The sequence below is a fragment of the Mesoplodon bidens genome (assembly GCF_964165515.1).
Source record: "Mesoplodon bidens genome assembly, chromosome: 10".
NCBI lineage: Eukaryota > Metazoa > Chordata > Mammalia > Artiodactyla > Ziphiidae > Mesoplodon > Mesoplodon bidens.
The window spans coordinates 58,474,699-58,493,034 of NC_138172.1; the positions used below are offsets into that span (position 1 = coordinate 58,474,699).

An 18,336-nucleotide genomic window follows, 5' to 3' on the forward strand; every position below is an offset into this window, starting at 1 on the left:
TGTAGTAATCTCTCATGATCTTTTGTATTTCTGCAGTGTCAGTTGTTACTTCTACTTTTCCAATTCTAATTCTTCTGATTTGAGTCTTCTCCCTTTTCTTCTTGCTGAGTCTGGCTAATGGTTTATCAATTTTGTTTATATTCTCAAAGAACCAGCTTTTAACTTTATTTATCTTTGCTATCATTTCCTTCATTTCTTTTTCATTTATTTCTGAGCTGATTTTTATGATTTCTTTCCTTCTGCTAACTTTGGGTTTTTTTTGTTCTTCTTTCTCTACTTGCTTTAGGTGCAAGTTCAGGTTGTTTACTCGCAATGTTTCCTGTTTCTTAAGGTGGGATTATATTGCTATAAACTTCCCTCTTAAAACTGTTTTTGCTGCATCCCATAGGTTTTGGGTCGTCGTGTCTCCATTGTCATTTGTTTCTAGGTATTTTTTTATTTCCTGTTTGATTTCTTCAGGGATCACTTCGTTATTATGTAGTGTATTGTTTAGCCTCCATGTGTTTGTATTTTTTACAGATCTTTCCTGTAATTGATATCTAGTCTCATAGAGTTGTGGTTGGAAATGATACTTGATACAATTTCAATTTTCTTAAATTTACCAAGACTTGATTTGTGACCCAAGATATGATCTATCCTGGAGAATGTTCCATGAGCACTTGAGAAAAATGTGTATACTGTTGTTTTTCGATGGAATGTCCCATAAATATCAATTAAGTGCATCTCATTTAATGTATCATTTAAAGCTGCTGTTTCTTATTTATTTTCACTTTGGATGATCTGTCCATTTGTGAAAGTGGGGTGTTGAAGTCCCCTACTATGAATGTGTTACTGTCGATTTCCCCTTTTATGGCTGTTAGTATTTTCCTCATATATTGAGGTGGTCCTATGTTGGGTGCATAAATATTTACAATTGTTATATCTTCCTTTTGGATCAATCCCTTGATCATTATGTAGCGTCCTTCTTTATCTCTTTTAATAATCTTTATTTTAAAGTATTATGTCTGATATGAGAATTGTTACTCCAGCTTTCTTTTGATTTCCATTTGCATGGAATATCTTTTTCCATTGTCTAACTTTCAGTCTGTATGTGTCTCTAGGTCTGAAGTGGGTCTCTTGTAGACAGCATTTATTTGGGTCTTGCTTTTGTATCCATTCAGCCAATCTGTGTCTTTTGGTGGGAGCCTTTAGTCCATTTACATGTAAGGTAATTATCAATATGTATGTTCCTATTCCCATTTTCTTAATTTTTTGGGTTCGTTATTTTAGGTCTTTTCCTTCTGCTGTGTTTCTTGCCTAGAGAAGTTCCTTTAGCATTTGTTGTAAAGCTGGTTTGGTGGTGCTGAACTCTCTCAGCTTTTGCTTGTCTGTAAACGTTTTAATTTCTCCATCAAATCTGAATGAGATCCTTGCTGGGTAGAGTAATCTTGGTTGCAGGTTTTTCTCCTTCATCACTTTAAATATGTCTTGCCAGTCCCTTCTGGCTTGTAGATTTTCTGCTGAAAGATTAGCTGTTAACCTGATGGGGATTCCCTTGTGTGTTATTTGTTGTTTTTTCCTTGCTGCTTTTAATATGTTTTCTTTGTATTTAATTTCTGACAGTTTGATTAATATGTGTCTTAGTGTGTTTCTCCTTGGATTTATCCTGTATGGGACTCTCTGTGCCTCCTGGACTTGATTAACTATTTCCTTTCCCATATTAGGGAAGTTTTCAACTATAATCTCTTCAAATATTTTCTCAGTCCCTTTCTTTTTCTCTTCTTCTTCTGGAACCCCTATAATTCGGATGTTGGTGTGTTTAATGTTGTCCCAGAGGTCTCTGAGACTGTCCTCAGTTCTTTTCATTCATCTTTCTTTATTCTGCTCTGCAGCAGTTTTTTCCACTATTTTATCTTCCACGTGACTTATCCGTTCTTCTGCCTGAGTTATTCTGTTATAGATCCCATCTAGAGTATTTATAATTTCATTTATTGTGTTGCTCATCATTGCTTGATTCATCTTTAGTTCTTCTAGGTCCTTGTTAACTGTTTCTTGCATTTTGTCTATTCTATTTCCAAGATTTTGGATCATCTTTACTATCATTATTCTGAATTATTTTTCAGGTAGACTGCCTATTTCCTCTTCATTTGTTAAGTCTGGTGGGTTTTTATCTTGCTCCTTCATCTGCTGTGTGTTTTTCTGTCTTCTCATTTTGCTTATCTTACTGTTTTTGGGGTCTCCTTTTTGCAGGCTGCAGGTTTGTAGTTCCTTTTGTTTTTGGTGTCTATTCCTAGTGGTTAAGGTTTGTTCAGTGGGTTGTGTAGGCTCCCTGGTGGAGGAGACAGTGCCTGTGTTCTGGTGGATGAGGCTGGATCTTGTCTTTTTGGGGGACATGTCCACGTCTGGTGGTGTGATTTGGGGTGTTTGTGGCCTTATTATGATTTTAGACAGCCTCTCTGCTAATGGTTGGGGTTGTGTTCCTGTCTTGCTAGTTGTTTGGCATAGGGTGTCCAGCACTGTAGCTTGCTGGTTGTTGAGTGAAGCTGGGTGCTGGTGTTGAGATGGAGATTTCTGGGAGATTTTCACAATTTGATATTATGTGGAGCTGGGAGGTCTCTTGTGGACCAGTGTCCTGAAGTTGGCTCTCCCACCTCAGAGGCACAGCACTGACTCCTGGCTGCAGCACTATGAGCATTTCATCCACAAGGCTCAAAATAAAGGTGAGAAAATGTAGAAAGAAAGAATTAGTAGAAGTAGAAAGAAAGAAAGAGAGAAAGAAAGAAGGAAAGAAAGAAAGGAGGGAGGGAGGAGGGAAGGTAGGAAAAAAAGAAAGAAGATAAAGTAAAATAGAATATCATATGATAAAATATAATAAAGTTATTAAAATAAAAATATAATTATTAAAAAAACCAGACAGATAGAACCCTGGGACAAATGGTGGAAGCAAAGCTATAGAGACAAAATCTCACACAGAAGCATACACATACACATTCACAAAAAGAGGAAGAGGGGAGAAAATCATAAATCTTGCTCTCAATGTCCACCTCCTCAATTTGGGATGATTCGTTGTCTAAAGGAGGGAAGGAAAGAAAGAAAGAAAGAAGATAAAGTAAAATAAAATAAAGATAAAATAAAATGTTATTAAAATAAAAAAATATTTATTAAGAAAAAAATTAAAAAAAAATATGGATGAATAGTACCCTAGGAGAAATAGTGGAAGCAAAGCTGTACAGGCAAAATCTCACACAGAAGCATACACATACACACTCACAAAAAGAGGAAAAGGGGAAAATATCATAAATCTTATTCTCAAAGTCCACCTCCTCACTTTGGGATGATTCTTTGTCTATTCATGTATTCCACAGATGCAGGGTACATCAAGTTGATTGTGGAGCTTTAATCCGCTGCTTCTGAGACTGCTGGGAGAGATTTCCTTTTCTCTTCTTTATTCTCACAGCTCCCAGGTCTCAGCTTTGGATTTGGCCCTGCCTCTGAGTGTAGATCGCCGGAGGGCGTCTGTTCTTCGTTCAGGACGGGGTTAAAGGAGCAGCCGCTTCGGGTACTTTGGCTCACTCAGGCCTGGGGGAGTGAGGGGTATGGAGTGCAGGGCGAGCCTGTGGAAGCAAAGGCCAGCGTGACGTTGCACCAGCCTGAGGGGCACTGTGCTATCTCCTGGGGAAGCCATCCCTGGATCCTGGGACCCCGGCAGTGGCGGGCTGCACAGGCTTCCCGGAAAGGGGGCATGGACAGTGACCTGAGCTCACACACAGGCCTCGTGGCTCTGGCAGCAGCAGCCCCAGCGTCCCACGCCCATCTCTGTTGTCTGTGCTTTTAGCTGCGGCTCGTGCCCGTCTCTGGAGCTCCTTTAAGCAGTGCTCTTAATCCCCTCTCCTCATGCACCAGGAAACAAAAAAGGAAGAAAATGTCTCTTGCCTCTTCGGCAGGTCCAGCCTTTTTCCCAGACTCCCTCCCAGCTAGCCATGTTTCACTAACCCCCTGCAGGCTGTGTTCACGCTGTGAACCGCAGTCTTCTCCCTGCGCTCTGACTGAAGCCTGAGCCTCAGCTCCCAGCCCCACCTGCCCCGGTGGCTGAGCAGACAAGTCTCTTGGGGTGGTAAGTACTGGTTGGCACTGATCCTCTGTGTAGGAATCTCTCCACTTTGCCCTCCACACCCCTGTTTTTGTGCTCTCCTTCACTACTCTGAAGCTTTCCCCCTCCGCCCGTGAAGGGGCTTCCTAGTGTGTGGAAACGTTTCCTCCTTCATGGCTCCCTCCCACTGGGGCAGGTCCCATCCCTATCCTTTTGTCTCTGTTTATTCTTTTTTCTTTTGCCCTACCCCGGTACGTGGGGAGTTTCTTGCCTTTTGGGGGGTATGAGGTCTTCTGCCAGTCTTCAGTTGGTGTTCTGTAGGAGTTGTTCCACGTGTAGATGAATTTCTGGTGTATCTGTGGGGAGGAAGGTGATTTCTGTGTCTTACTCTTCCGCCATCTTCCCCTGAGCTCCCCAGAAGGTTATACCTTTCTAGAATTTGTCCATTTCTTCCTGGTTGTCCATTTTATTGGCATAGAGTTGCTTGTAGTAGTCTCTTAGAATGCTTTGTATTTCTGTGGTGTCTGTTGTAACTTCTCCTTTTCATTTCTAATTTTATTGATTTGAGTCCTCTCCCTCTTTTTCTTGATGAGTCTGGCTAATGGCTTATCAATTTTGTTTATCTTCTCAGAGAACCAGCTTTTAGTTTTATTGATCTTTATTGTTGTTTTCTTTGTTTCTATTTCATTTCTTTCTGCTCTGATCTTTATGATTTCTTTCCTTCAGCTAACTTTGGGTTTTGTTTATTATTCTTTCTCTAGTTCCTTCAGCTGTAAGGTTAGATTTTTTATTTGAGATTTTTCTTGTTTCTTGAGGTAGGCTTGTATAGCTATAAACTTCCCTCTTAGAACTGCTTTTGTTGCATCCCATAGGTTTTGGATTGTCATATTTCCATTATCATTTTTCTCTAGGTATTTTTTTTTGATTTCCTCTTTGATTTCATCAGTGATCTCTTGGTTATTTAGTAATTTATTGTTTAGCCTCCATGTATTTGTGTTTTTTACGTTTTTTTATCCCTGTAATTGATTTCTAATCTCATTGCATTTTGGTCATGCTCGATATGATTTCAATTTTCTTAAATTTACTGAGGCTTGATTTGTGGCCCAAGACGTGATCTATCCTGGAGAATGTTCCATGCTCACTTGAGAAGAAAGTGTAATCTGCTGTTTTGGGATGGAATGTCCTATAAATATCAATTAAATCTATCTGGTCTATTGTGTCATTGAAAGCTTCTGTTTCCTTAATTACTTTCATTTTGGATGATCTGTCTATTTTTGTAAGTGAGGTGTTAAAGTTCCCCACTATTATTGTGCTACTGTTAATTTCCTCTTTTATAGCTCTTAACAGTTGCCTTATGTATTGAGGTGCTCCTATGTTGGGAGCATATATATTTATAATTGTTATATCTTCTTCTTGGGTTGATCCCCTGATCATTATGTAGTGTCCTTCCTTGTCTCTTTTAACATTCTTTATTTTAAAGTCTATTTTATCTGGTATGATAATTGCTAATCCAGCTTTCTTTTGATCTCCATTTACATGGAATATCTTTTTCCATCCCCTCTCTTTCAGTCTGAATGTGTCCCTAGGTCTGAAGTGGGTCTCTTTTAGACAGCATATATATGGATCTTGTTTTTGTATCCTTTAAGCAAGCCTGTGTCTTTTGGTTGCAGCATTTAATCCATTCATGTTTAAGGTAATTATCGATAAGTATTTTCCTATGACCATTTTCTTAATTGTTTTGGGTTTGTTTTTGTAGGCCCTTTTCTTCTCTTGTGTTTCCCACTTAGAGAAATTCCTTTAGCATTTGTTGTAGAGCTGGTTTGGTGATGCTGAATTCTCTTAGCTTTTGCTTGTCTGTAAAGCTTTTGATTTCTCCATCAAATCTGAATGAGATCCTTGCCAGATACAGTAATCTTGGTTGTAGTTTCTTCCCTTTCAACACTTTAAGTATATCATGACACTGCCTTCTGGCTTATAGAGTTTCTGCTGAGAAATCAGCTGTTAACCTTATAGGATTTCCCTTGTATGTTATTTGTTGTTTTTCCTTGCTGCTCTTAATAATTTTTCTTTGTCTTTGTTTTTTTGCCAATTTGATGACTATGTGTGTCGGCATGTTTCTCCTTGGGCTTATCCTGTATGGGACTCTCTGCACTTGCTGGACTTGGGTGGCTATTTCCTTTCTCATGTCAGGGAAATTTTCGACTATAATTTCTTCAAATATTTTCTCTGCTCCTTTCTCTCTCTCTTCTCCTTCTGGGACCCCTATAATGAGAATGTTGTTGCGTTTAATCTTGTCCCAGTGGTCTCTTAGGCTGTCTCCATTTCTTTTCAATCTTTTTTTTTTTTTTTTATTCTGTTCCACAGCAGTGAATTCCACCATTCTGTCTTCCAGATCACTTATCCATTCTTCTGCCTCAGTTATTCTGCTATTGATTCCTTCTAGTGTAGTTTTCATTTCAGTTATTGTATTGTTCATCTCTGTTTGTTTGTTCTTTAATTCTTCTAGGTCTTTGTTAAACATTTCTTACATCTTCTTGATCTTTATCTCCATTCTTTTTCCGAGGTCCTGGATCATCTTCACTATCATTATTCTGAATTCTTTTTCTGGAACGTTTCCTATCTCCACTTCATTTAGTTGTTTTTCTGGGGTTTTATCTTGTTCCTTCATCTGGTACATAGCCCTCTGCCTTTTCCTCTTGTGTATCTTTCTTTGAATGTGGTTTTTGTTCCACAGGCTGCAGGATTGTAGTTCTTCTTGCTTCTGCTGTCTGCCCTCTCTCCAATTTGTTTATTTTTGTTTTTATTTTCATTAGTCTAGGAGGTGGGTCAAAAAGGATCTTGCTGTGATTTATGTCAGAGAGTGTTCTCCCTGTTTTCCTCTTAGAGTTTTATAGTATCCGGCCTTACATTTAGGTCTTTATTCCATTTTTAGTTTAGTTTTGTGTATAGTGTTAGAGAATATTCTAATTTCATACTTTTACCTTGTAGCTGTCCAGTTTTCCCAGAACCACTTATTGAAGAGACTGCCTTTTCTTCACTGTATATTGCTGCCTCTTTTGTCACAGATTAGTAGTCCATAGGTGTGTGGGTTTATCTCTGGGTTTTCTATCCTGTTCCATTGATCTATATTTCTGTTTTTGTGCCAGTACCATACTGTTTTATGACTGTAGCTTTGTAATATAGTCCGAAGTCAGGGATCCTGATTCCTCCAGCTTCGTTTTTCTTTCTCAAGATTGCTTTGGCTCTTCAGGGTCTTTTGTGTCTCCATATAAATTGTATTTTTTTTGTTCTAATTCTGTGAAAAATGTCATTTGTTGTTTGATAAGGATTACATTGAATCTGTAGATAGCTTTGGGTAGTATAGTCATTTTGACAATATTGATTCTTACAGTCCAAGAACATGGTGTATCTTTCCATCTGTTTCTGTCATCTTCAATTTCTTTCATCAGCATCTTATAGTTTTCTAGGTATAGGTCTTTTGCTTCCTTAGGTGAGTTTATTCCTAGGTATTTGATTATTTTTCATGTGATGGTAAATGAGATTGTTTCCTTAGTTTCTCTTTCTGACGTTTTATTGTTAGTGTATAGGAATGCAAATATTCCTGTGTATTAATTCAGTTTCCTGCAACTTTACCAAATTTATTGATGAGCTCCAGTAGTTTTCTGGCAGTGTTTTTAGGATTTTCTATGCATGTCATCTGCAAACAGTGACAGTTTTACTTTTTTTCCAATTTGGTTTCCTTTTATTTCTTTTTCTTCTCTGATTGCTGTGACTAGGACTTCCAAAACTATTTTGAACAAAAGTGGTTACAGTGGGCATCCTTGTATTCTTCCTGATCGTAGAGGAAATACTTTCAGTTTTCACTATTGACAATGATGTTAGCTGTGGGTTTGTCATATATGACCTTTATTATGCTGAGGTAGGTTTCCTCTATGCTCACTTTCTGGAGAGTTTTTATCATAAATGGGTGTTGAATTTTGTCAGAAGCTTTTTCTCCATCTATTGTGAGCATCATATGGTTTTTATTTTTCAGTTTGTTAATGTGGAAATGTGGACCCCAATGCTCATTGCAGCATTATTTAAAATAGTGAGACATGGAAACAACCTAAATTTTTATCAACAGAAAAATGGATAAAGAAGACATGGTATATATATATATATATATATATATATATATATATATATATATATATATATATATATATATATAGTGCTATTACTCAGCCAGAAAAAAAGAATGAAATAATGCCTTTTACAGCAACATGGATGGACTAGAGATTATCATACTAACTGAAGTAAGTCAAACAGGGAAAGTCAAATATCACATGATATCATTTATATGTGGAATCTATTAAAAATGATACAAATGAACATCTTTACAAAACAGAAACAGACACACAGATCTAGAAATTAAACATGATTATCAAAGGAGAAACATGGAGGGAAATGATAAATTAGGAGATTGGAGTTAACCTATACACACTACTATATACCAAATGCATAACAACTAATAAGGACTTATTGTATAGCAAAAGGACCCCTACTCAATATTATGTAATAACCTATATAGAAAAGAATCTGAAAAAGAATATATATATATATATATATATATATATATATATATATATATATATATATATATGTATATATTATTCACTTTGCTGTATACATGAACTTAACACAGCACTGTAAATTAACTATACTCCAAAATTAAAAAAATAAAAAAAATAAACCCCAAAAACAAAACAAAACTAAGCCCACTATGGCACTCAGGGCCTTTGCATTTGCTGTTTTCTCAGTCTGGAATAATCTGCCCACTGTATTTCTTGATTTCTAAACACATTCTGAAATTTGCTCAAATGTCCCTCCTGACTTTATTTTTCTCCATGGCACATAGCACTGCCTGACTTTGTGTACATTTTATGTTTTTCTCTGGGTCCCTCATGAGTATGTCATCTGCATAAGAATGAGTACCTCCCTCCTCCTGCTTAACCACTGCTGTGTCCCAGTGTCTGGAAAGGGCCTGGCACATTGTAGGGCCTCAGTAAATATGTGCTGGTTGAAGGAACATTGAGTGTGTAGTGGAGACAGCTGGATTCATCAAACATAGTCCCAGATCAAGAATGAAGGAGTCAGAGGACAACATGCTGAAGATCTTGGCTTCTTGTTCTGGAAATGTCTCATTGTTATTGCAAAGATGCAGCATCACACCCAGGAAAAGCAGCTGCTCTGTGTTTTGCACCGTCCTAAATATAATAACCCACTACCTCCCACAGCTGGAATCAGAAGGCTGGGTGTGTTGTCCAAGGTTCTCAGAAACATTTTGCATCCTCCCACTTTCTTCTGTTATCTCCCTACAAAACTCTTATGTCTCAGGACACCTCCAACCAATACCATCCATTTGGTGGGAGCTGAGCTGTCAATATTTCCAGCTTAGAATGACCATAGCCTGTGCTTTGGAACATGGAAAACATTCCCGTCTATTCCCAGCCAATCCAAATCTCAACTGCTCCTCAGCTCCTGCAGCCCAAAGATATCTTCTGAGTCTCATTCAGCAGATGTGCTCCTATAAGTGTTGGGTACTGAGACTCCTCCAATCACCATAATACACCCAACCCTACATGAAGAGTCCATGGTCCTCTGTGAGTGGAGGGGCCCCTCCCATGCACTTCTTCTGGGACTGTTGCTGGAACTCCTTCCTCTTTGAGCCAGTGCAAGGAGCTTGACTTCTCCATGCCTGTGAGTGTGGAAGGGTAGGAGAGGACAAGTGGCTTAAAGAGTCCAGTCCATTCTGCATCATGTGAGCCCATGATCCTGGTGAGTGGAAGCAAAGTGGATAGTTGGAACATTGGGTCGGGGGGACTTGGCCTGCTTAGTGGGTCAGGATTTAGGGCATATTCAAATGGAGGCTGAACCTACTGGAAAATGTTGATGGTCAACAAACTCTTTCTGCATCTCCATATATAAACACTCTTACTTCTGGCAACAGGGGGAGGGCAAATTATGTTCCAGAAAACTCCTCTCTAACCTCTGGGGAACATTTTGACAGTGTCTATGAAGATGCAGCAAACCTCTGCTTTGGTTAAGAAGAAATTGGATGATTTGAATATTGGCTTCAAAGGTACATTTTGGTAATGTACTACAGTATTTCCAAATTAAATCCTATTTTATGATTTAGAACCTACTGTACTAAAAGGACTGATAAATTATTTAACTCAGGCATTGGTAAAAATAAAAGCTAAGAGCTGAACAGTTTTAACATCAATTTCTATTTTTATAAATTTTACATTTTAGTCTACAACTGGGGCATGCATATCTATTTATCTATCTACTTTTCTCCCTCTCCCTCTCTCTGTAGTTTTAAGACGGGTGTCACTATTTGATAGGTGCCTATTCTCCTGCAACATACAGGCTTCATTCTTTAGGAGAAGTTATAATATTTGTTCATAACTGTGTAACTGAGGAAGTGATGTATGAGTGGGCTGGGGCCACTGAGATGTGGTGAAAGAAGGTAGGGAGTTGCCCAGGGAGGCTGGGCCCTGGCCTCTGGGCTCCTGCTTTGCCTGGACACTTGGGGCACCCTGATTCACTATTGATGCAGTAAGAGGGGATCAAGAGGAGCAGTATGAGCAGCCCTAGCTGATGTCTTCCATATACCTCTCTCCATTTACATCATGGGCAAAGAGATCTCTCAAAGGTCTTAAAAGTTATGGATTCTTCTGTTTTCCTTAGTCTGCATTAGTCTTCTCGCCAAGGATGTCACTAACTTAATCAGTCTATGTATTATTAACATTAATATATATTATTGATATAAATATTCTATTAATATAAAATAGCATATCATATTTTATATACCCTTTTACATTTTGTATACATATTGTATTAATTTGTTATAATAAATTAAATTAATTAATATAAATTAATTAGTATAATAGTGTTAATATGTATTACACCTGGGAGTCAGGTCTTTGCCTCTTGTATGGTCAGCTTCTGCCCAATGAGCCACAATTTCTTTGTCTGAAAAAATGAAGACTTGATGCCAAAGTGAAATGGGAGGAGGGGGCAGGCAGAGAAGACCTTGCGATTACAGTGATGACACCACAACTGAATCACTCATGTGGAACACGAAGTATGTTCTCAAGAGCAACTTGAACTACAGAGTCTTAGGGTAGTGGATGCAAACCACCTTGCCCACCCCATGTACCCCATCTGGAGTGGAGAGTGAAGAGGAGGAAACATCCTTCAGGTATTTCTTCTTAGGACCCTCTCTGCCCTTCCCAGTCATTGTTTGAATATTATTTTTTTGCCACCTGGAGGTCAATTTACTGCCCTACCACTGTTCTCCTCTTTCTTGTCTCTCTTTTATTTCCTTTCCTTGATTTTCTCAGATCTGATGTCAGTCAGGCTTGGGCCCACAACCAATCTTAAGAACCCTTCTTTCAAGTCAGCAAGGTGTCTATGTTGTTCTTCTTCCTCCTTTCAGAGTCTGGCTGCTCAGTACCTTCTGTGACTGCAAAGTCTTTCCCTACTTTAAGTTTCCTCCCCTCAGATCATCAGATCTGCAGGAAAACTAAGAGCATTTCTGAATTTACCTGATGAGTGCTAGAGTGGATTAGATGTTGTTAATGCTTTCCACTTAAGCATGGGCAGTGAAATAAGAAAAAAAACTCCCTTAATAAGATTATCATGACTAAATATATTCAAATTTGAGTGAGCCGATTCTCATATACTCAATTATCTATAGTTTTACAATAAGAGATTTCTAACTTCAGATCTGCAAAGATTGGTCATTGGGAAATTTATTAGATGTCTTTTTTTCAGAAGGCAGACTAAACAAAGGACTTAATGTAAAAAACACTTGTAAAATACCTAATTTAGTCAAAATTGTCCATCTACTTTTAAAGTGTTATTGTGTAACCATCCACACAAATGTGAATTGCCAAAGGAAAGTCAAATAGAGACCTCTTTTTGTTCAGCCGAAAAGGTGACAGTAAGAGGTAAGGAGAGGAAGCTGGCCTGACGTGAATGGTGGGATCAGGCAGTTTCAAACCTTATGGAGGAAGCAGTGGTGACAGCTTTGCCACTTCCTCCCCAGTGCTGGTCTCTAAGACCCCCACATGGGCAGGTTTTCTTGGTAAACTCAGGGTAAGTATATCAGCCATTCATTAGGCACTTCTTTAGCTTCATGCATGAGCTTCTAGGTTCACAAATTAGAGTCTCTGTCAGTCACTAGGTTGTGCTTTGTTCTTTCCTCAACTGAGGTTTATTCTGGTGCTTACACTTCCCGAGTGTACAGGTTGACAGAGGTATTACTTGAGACTGGGCTGAGACATTCCAGTGTCTGGCATATAACAGGCATTCCAAGGACATTTATTGGGGACAAGGAGGGCTAAATTGTACAAGCATATACTCCTAAGCTGATTTGCATAGCTTGTGACTTCAACGTAGCTCCAAAGATCTCTCTCCCTGCAGTGGGCACTATAAGCTCTCACAGTTTGTTTTATCTACATGCACTTTTTCCCTCTGATAATAACACTCATGAGAGAAACTGAATCAACAAGAGTTGTCTCTGTACCACTCAGCTCAACATGTTTATTCACTTTCTGCATAAAGGTTTTAGTCAAATACTCTGTTTTAAAAAGTACAGAATTTATATTGTCTAAAGTTAAAACTATGTGCTCTTGCTCTACAAGAGCAATTTCTCCACCTGGACACTAAAGAGATTCTGCGCTGGATGATATTTTGGTATGGAGGCTGTCTTATGAGTTGTGGGATGTTGAGCAACACACATGGTGTCTATCCACTAGCATCTCCTCAGTTGTGATAACCCAAAATATATCCAGACACTGCCACTTGTTGCTTGGGGGTGGTGGATGGAGGCAGGATTGCCCCAGTTGAAAATCACTTCTTAAGTGGCACCAGCAGATTGCAAGGAAAAGCAAAGTTTCTCTTCCTTACAGAGAAGCTAACTGACAGGTGGAAAAGCAGTGATGCAAGGGATTTTGGAGCCACACTGCCCCCCATTTAACTGACAACAAGAACCTCTTCATGGGCTAGGTGGAGTACCCATAGTGTCTGAAATAGGTGGTGGTCCAGCTGCCAAAACTCTCACAGATGACAGGATAGTAATTGCTAGTCACCACTGAAACAAGCAGAGGGGCTTCCAGGTAGAAAGAAAGCAGAAAAAGCTGAAAACCACACCCTGACCCAGGGTTTGTTAGTCACAGTAGCCAAGCTCCAAGCTCTACACAAAGTTAGTCACCCACCCACGAGATGTCTGCTAGGCTGTGGGAGGTTAGGGATGCGAGGGAGACCCTAAAACCTGGTAGAAGAATTCAGGTGGATGCCCCTGAACTTTGAACCCCAGGCTCTTCTGACCCCTCTGAGCCTTCATTTGTTCAACCATCCTTATTAAGAACAGGTGCTGTCCCTCCTTTCTCTTCTTGCAACTAGAATGATTGCTCCATCCCTTCATCTTTTCAACTTCCACTCTGGAAAGAAATTGGTAACCACAAACAGCCCCCCAAAGTGCCACAGTGTTCACATGAGTAGTCAAAGGAAGTAGTTGGAGGAGCAGAAGTAGTCAGATTTCCCTAGAGGCCCTAAACTGTGGCCAGCTATCTAACTTCCAGATAGCAACAGCAGCTGTGACTATCCCTTTGGCATTCCAGGTGTAGGGGGTTTGCTGGGCCTTTACTAATTCTATTTTTCCCCATTCCCAACTCTTCCCTTTCATTATCCCTTCACCTTGAATCATGTTCAAGAAATGTAATAAAAAAAGAAAATGTGTCTAATTGCATCCAGTTTAAAACCTGTTATTAAAGGTCTTAAGAACCAGTAGAGCAATTCCTAGGCATTGAACCATGCTTTAATCAAATCATGCCTAAGAAGGATCTAGTTAAAATAGTGGGATGCCATGTACATATAGAAATTCTTACAGTGAATGGAGAGTTACTTTATTTAGAAAAAGAGAAGGACTTTTTTATCCAACCCTAAGGTTACTTCACAAATAGAGACAAAAAATCCCCTTCTTGCTACACCAGCAGGTTGATAAAGGAGCCATCAAATTTGTACTCAGAGGAGCAGACATCATATGTCTAGGCTTAACTTCTCCAGGAGCTAAGCTTTACTCTGCTGCAGTAGATATGATTGTTGGAATCATGGCAGAAGGAAAATAGCTTGCTCTGTGTGTTGAAATCATGAAGACGTCTGTAGATGATACTGTGAAAGTCAACAAGGGAATTGACATTTAAAATATCCATTATTTAAGTGATGGGCTGTGGCATATGAAAACATATAAATAAGTCTCAGAAGGAATGCACTTGGGCTCAATATGGATAGAGTGCAGTATCTGTGTTTGTGTGATAGCATGAAGATAATAACTCTGTGATTATGTAGAATAAATTCAACAGATGCTAAAAAGAAAACAACAAGAAGTGTTGCCACCTTGCTTGGAGACAATGAAGATGTTTCTCTACAAGACAATATCCTTTCCTTTAACACCTGTCCCTGTCTCCTCTCCTGGCCAACAGGTTATTATAACTCTCCCAAAAGAATTTCATGACCCAGCCAGAGTGTGCTAGTGGGAGCCGAGAGAAGACAAATGGGACTGAATTCTAAGGCTCAATCCAGGGCCAGATCATAAAGTTGAACAGGAGAGTTCACTGATTTGTGTGCTCTCCCATGATACAAGATTTAACACCCTGGCATATTCCCCAGGACATCATGTGACCTTGCTACTGAGGTGGCTCCAAGAAACATGGAAAAAGTGATGGCCCAGGTCAAATGAAGCTGAAATGCCAGAATTACCATGGCTTACAGTGGAGGAGGAGGGACAAGAGGCCATGTGGAGTCAGTAGCATGTGCCAGAACAAGGATCACAGGTCAGACCCCTGGGGTTATGGAACAAGGCCATGTTGTCACATCAGAGGAGTATGTGCCTTTACAAAAACAACTCCTGGAGTTATAATTGGGCCCTGGTAGAGAGAGAATTCCTGTCCATGGGACACCAAGTGACCATGCATTGGGAAAGTACATCATGAGCTGAGTTCTATCAGAACCACCAAACCATAAGGTCAGGAACCACCAGTGGCAGGTACACTGTTGGAATCAGGCACAAACACCAGAGGGTACAGGCAGCTGCATGAACAGGTGGCCCAGACCCCCAAGTTACCTACCCCTGCTGCACTAGCACCCTGCCTGAGCCAACATCTACTGCTATAGGGAGGATTCCTTATTACCAACCTTGGCTTATGGGTGGGCTGGCTAAATTTGTGGGTGTGCAAGCCAAAATTCAGATGTCAACTTCGCTGGAGCCTCACTCAGCAGTGTCTGCAAAAGACAGTGATGAGAGAAAATGCTTCCCAATAGGGGATTTACCAGGTCATCAACCTTGTGTAGAAGAAGTGGGTCAGGGTTAAATACTTACTGACCCATGAGAGTTGTGAATTACATGGTTTGTTTTTCAGGAGCCTGGAAGTTTGGGAACAAGGTCTGAGCTACTGGTTTGTGGTTGGATGACCAGGAATGTGTGCAGATTGCTGTGTCACATTCATGTCCACCAGAGAGCTCCAAGAACAGAAGAGGAACTAAAGGACTATGTAGGACAGGTGATGTTGGCCAGTCTTTGTCACAGGCCACCTCAGTGCTAACAGGATGGACACACAAGCCGAATGGCTACAGTGTGAAAGATGGAGCTCAACAATGTGTACTATTACTGATTAAGGCTGATTTAGCTACTGTCATTGTTGAATGTCTAGCCTGCATGCAAGACAAACATCCTGAGCCACCTGTAAGCATCACTCTGAGGAGACTAGCAAGATACCCACTTATCTATAAGCTGTTTCACAGAAATAGACAATTACTCTGGGTTTGAGTTTGCCTCCCTAACTGCAGGGACTCGGGCAGCACCACTCTCTGAAGCTTATGGAATGTTCCACTGGTATGAGTGTCACAGAGCACAGCACCAGACCAAAAGAGCCAACCCCACCACAAAGGAAGTGCAGGAGTGGTCTCTTGACCCAGGACCCTCTGACTGAGTCACACACAGCATCTTCAGTAGCTGACAAAGTATTGGGAAGGTCCGTGGTTTCGATAGCCCCGGGTTGGAAGTGTGCTCCATGAGGATGGACATTGTCTTCTGATTCACAGTGTACACTCGGTACTTAGAATAACAATCTGGAGGCTCTCTGCAATTCAGCAATTTGAAAGCTAAAGCAATTTTCTCTGAAAATCATAACTAAACATCTAAACAGTGTCTTCCCACCCCAGACACTGACAGAACAGATCATTCATTATTTTGGAGGAGAGGAGGTATGGGGGTGAGTGTGTGAAGAATGGGGAGAGGAGGGGTTCAGTGTTTAGCAGCTCACAAGTCCTGCTCCAGCTGCTGTTCTCAAGGGCTCGGCACCATCAGTGCTGCTGACCTCAGCACAGGGGGTCCCTCAAGGCTAAGGTTTTGGGCATGATAATTAACTCATTTAAATGAATGAGTTGCACTCACTAACCTTCTCAGTGAGAGAGCCTGAGGATTGTTAAAAAGACCACACTAGGTTTTAATGATACAGAGTCAAAGCAACATTCTAAGCAGACTCTTGGGATAGGTGGAGACAACGTACATGATGCTACTTCAGTTCTGCCACCTTTAAAGTATTGGAGGCAGTGACACATGATGGAAATGCATTTTCTATGCTCAGGTACTAATGACTATTGTAAAGGTAACTGCTGAATTATCTCCACAGTATAGAGGAAGCGTTTTTGAATTCTGTCTCCCCAGGTGCCCTGGAGAAGATCCACTTTCATCTGCCTCATATGAACAAGGAGAAGTAGAAACTTTTCCACTGCTAACATCTGGAAATCTTTGAGGGAGTGGTGAAAATCAATGAAATAATGTAATGATTCTATAGAGTAACATTAAAAGGAATAAAAATGAAAACACATGAAGGTTCATATGTGCCCAATGCTACATATTAAATTTCAATTTCAGTTCCTTCTGAATTGTTTGTGAACTGAATTGAATGTTGTGTTGGGTATGGCAGGGAAGGAAAGAGATGATATTGGCCAAAGATTGTTGAATTATGTTTTAAAGACATAATTTTTAAAAAAATGAAAATTCTCTCCAATCATTAGAAAAACACTTACTAATTTACAGACATTTCCCCAAAGTTTAAAAATTCTTTAAGAGCAATAGTCTAGGGGTTTTTGGGGGAAGATGAAGCAACGAGGGTCTGAAGTTTTAATAGCCAGTTCAGGGACACTTCTCAGCTGAGGTCTCGCTGCATGTGAATGTCTGGAATAGGACTGAGTGGGGAAGAGGTCAGGTTTTCAGGGCACATTTACTGGCTCACTTTGTTCTCTTCCCACATCTCTGCCTACTCAGAGCTCCCCTCTCACTCCTTCATGGTAGAGAGGGGAGACAGAGGAGGCTCCTCAAGCCTCTACACACAGAGAGGCAGCTACTGGCTCCTGCAGGCTTCAAAACCCTAATGTTATGAACTGACTCATAATAACTTTGTTTTTATCATTAATGTACTGGATATTTTTATTACAATTAATCTGAAAACTGGTTATTACCACAAATTTCAATAATAGAATTAGCTGCAGGAGATACTTGAAAGCCTAAAGTTTAACCTAAACTTCTGATTTTCTACTTTTCTTTAAGAAACTTGTTACAATGAAGTTTTTGCCTCAAAATTTTAAGGAATTCAAGACAAGACTAGAATATGTTAAGATAGCACAGAAACTGCCCAGTGACTGGGTTTTACTCACTTTAAATAAAATTCATATCTGAAAAATTAGAAAATTTCAATAATTATGTGGTTCTAGGGAAAGCTTTTTCCCTGTTATGATATAGCAGTAGAAAACCCCAAAACAGGAAATGGTGATACCTCAAAGTCATGCTGTTTCATGAAAAAGCAAGTTGCAAAGTAACACATAGAATTTATTTAACAGAATTAAAAATAAATCTATATTATCCGTGTGTGTAAATAAATATATATTTGAAAAAAATTTAAGTTGGAGGAATTTATACAAATGACCTATGTATACCTTGACAGTGGTGAAAGAGAAATTTTACTTTTACTCATTATTATTTATTTTTTGTGTATTTGTAACTCTGGATGAACTTGAACGAGAGTGTACACTGTTCATATTTTTAAAAAGCAACTTTATATGTGATTGTATAGAACTATCTTGTCATAAAGCCAGCCAATGTATTTCAGAGTCAAACAAAAGGTAAGTTATGTGGAAGACAATGGATCTTTATTTAA

General features: G+C 39.5%; 1 pseudogene across 1 annotated transcript; it reads left to right on the forward strand.

The window, feature by feature from the left end:
• The first annotated feature begins 13,824 nt into the window (after positions 1 to 13,824).
• On the forward strand, positions 13,825 to 14,373 carry LOC308623738 (malignant T-cell-amplified sequence 1-like; annotated as a pseudogene). The gene has a single exon. The product of its transcript is annotated as a malignant T-cell-amplified sequence 1-like (transcript).
• The last annotated feature ends 3,963 nt before the right edge of the window (positions 14,374 to 18,336 follow it).